Source organism: Nicotiana tomentosiformis, chromosome 6 (assembly GCF_000390325.3).
Source record: "Nicotiana tomentosiformis chromosome 6, ASM39032v3, whole genome shotgun sequence".
Lineage (NCBI taxonomy): Eukaryota > Viridiplantae > Streptophyta > Magnoliopsida > Solanales > Solanaceae > Nicotiana > Nicotiana tomentosiformis.
The window spans coordinates 25,871,970-25,874,688 of NC_090817.1; the positions used below are offsets into that span (position 1 = coordinate 25,871,970).

General features: G+C 40.0%; 1 non-coding gene across 1 annotated transcript; it reads left to right on the plus strand.

Moving 5' to 3' along the window:
• Positions 1-2,101: 2,101 nt before the first annotated feature.
• On the plus strand, positions 2,102-2,208 carry LOC117275738 (small nucleolar RNA R71). Its single transcript, XR_004505941.1, has one exon. It is a non-coding gene; the product is annotated as a small nucleolar RNA R71 (small nucleolar RNA).
• The last annotated feature ends 511 nt before the right edge of the window (positions 2,209-2,719 follow it).

The following is a 2,719-nucleotide window of genomic DNA, read 5'->3' on the forward strand; positions in this document are numbered from 1 at the left end:
CTTTTGGTTGACTTTGAGTTTTTTTATTAAAGATTAGACCTTTATCGATTGGGTTTATCTCCTATGGCATTATTTAATATTTTTGAGTTACTTTGGCTAGTTTCGAGCCTTTCGGAGGTTGATACGCGCGAGATGGTATTTTTATAGTATTGTTTGGCTTGCTCAATATTGGATTTGGCTTGTTCGAGATAAGTAACATATCTAAAATTGGATTTGAGGTTATTTAACCCTCGGAACTATGTTATAAGAGATGTATTGGGGTGACACATGTGCTAGGTGACGGGCGCGGGTACGTGCATCGAAGTATTCATGATACGGGTAGTTCTTACGCTATTATATTCCTTGTGTTACTATCATGTTTGCTCCATTTATTTGACTACGTGGGATATTATTCATTCTAAAAATCATGCCTAGGCTACCTGTTCAATTGTTTGAGACATGATAGGGCTATTTTCGCCATATTGAGCTATTTGCCTTAGCCGTAGTCATACTGTACAGTCATGATAGTTACATCCGCATGTTATATCTCTAAAGACCACCATGTCTTTCCCAACTCTGAGCATGAGCTGCCTTGCTTGAATTTCTAGAATTGCTCTGCCAGTAGCCAAGAAGGGTCTCCCTAGAATCAGAGAGACCTCCCTATTATCTTATATGTTCATCACAATGAAAACAAATTTGCCCTCCCAAAATAGCACATCCTCCACTATTCCTTCAAGTATGATTATGGTCTGATCCGCCAGTTGCAAGGACACAAGTATCGACCTGATTTCTCTAATCTATCTCTCTAATTTCCTGAAAATAGATAGAGGAATAAGATTAATAGAAGCACCTGAATCACACAAAGATTTTCCAAACTTAGTACTTCCTAAAGAGCAAGGTATAGTAAAACTCCCTCGATTTTAACACTTTTGAGAGAGCTTGTTTTGCAGAATGGCACTAGAATGTTTTGTGAGCTTGATAACCGATGTCTCTTCCACTTTCCGCCTTTTGGACAATATATCCTTAAAACATTTAGCATAAGCTGGCATCTGTGAAAGCATTTATGTGAAAGGTATATTCACATGCACCCGCTTGAGCACTTCTTGAAAGTGCCTGAATTGTTTGTCCAACTTCTCTCTTCTCTGCTTCTGTGGGAAAGGTAGAGCATGCATATATTTACTTTCTTCAATCTCCTCATTTATTGCATTATCATCTTTCTTCTTCTTTTGAGCTCTAGTCTTCCCCTTTTTCACCAGACCATCATCTACCATCCCTGCACCTTCTTGAATGTTGTCATTTTTCTGCTCCTCCACAATCTCCACCTGTCTTTCAATCAGCTCATCCTTTTGTTTGTCCTTGGGATCCTCCAATACATGCCCACTCCTCAAAGACACTGCATTTATTGTATTTTTTGGATTTCTTTCAGTATCAACAAGGAGAGTTAATGGAACCCTCTCAGACAATATATTAGCTAGTTGCCTCACCTGTCTTTCCAATTTCGAATGGTCGTGCCATGTTCTTTGATAGTTGCGCCATGGGTTTCAAGCCTCTTATTTGTCTTAATAATAAAGGCATTCATCAGATCTTCCATACTAGACTGATTAGGCTGTGGAGGATGATATTTCTACCTCTGTTGATTTTGAAAACCTGGAGCTCCCTGTCCCTAGGGTCTGGATTTGCAGCAGTGTTGCCATCGTTTGCACTACCACCTGGTGAACTCCAAGAAAGACCCATGTGCATGATCCGCATGGAGTTAAAAATATTTACTACTTAAGCTAAAGCTTGACACTCATGTGTAGAGTGTCTCATTCCTCAAAAGTCACATGTTGCTTGCGGGTCACTCTATACCTTGTCCAATGTTAACTTTCTTATTTTTTTAGCCATGGTGTCTAGCTGGGCTTGCACTGATATGTTCGAGTCTACCTCCTGAACCCCAGCTAATTTTCTTCTATCATTACTCTCAGCAGACCATTGGTTAGCATCTTCAGAGAGCTCATCAAGAATTATAACAATCTCCTGAGGAGTCTTTTTCATTAAAGAACCTCTAACTGCAGTACTCAGAGTTCGTCGTGAGGAAGGTGTCAGTCTATCCCAAAAGTCCTGGAGTTCCATCCACAATTCAATCCCATTATGGTGACAGTTTCTCATTATCTCCTTGAATCTTTCCCAAGCCTCAAAAATTGTTTCAGTGTCCTTCTGGCAGAAGTTGTGAATTTCCCTTCTGAAATTCATTATTTTTGCAGCTGAGAAATATTTGTCAAGGAACTCTTTAGTCATATCTTCCCATGTCCTGTTCGAACCAGTTGGTAAACTTTGAAGCCAATGTTTTACGTCATCCTTCAGTAAAAAAGGAATTCCCTTAAGTAAACTGCATCTTTTGACACTCCGTTGTTCTGGAAGGTGTTCATGATTTCCTCAAAATCCATCAAGTGAGTGTTAGGATCTTCATTCACCTTACCTCTGAAAACACAGTTGTTCTGGATAGTTTGAAGCAAACCTTGCTTCAACTCAAAATTATTTGCTGCTACGGGTGGAGGTCTGACACTGGACAGTCCCCTATTGTAGATTGGTATGGCATAATCACCCAATGCTCTACTAGGACTGGGTCCCATATTTTCGAATTGATCTTCAACCAAGGGTCGATTTAGATTGAATCTTCGACCCCCACCATCTTCAATAGTCTCATCAGCAACTCTACGGGCTACCTCAACTTCTATCCGTGTAGCTTCTTGTTGTTTTG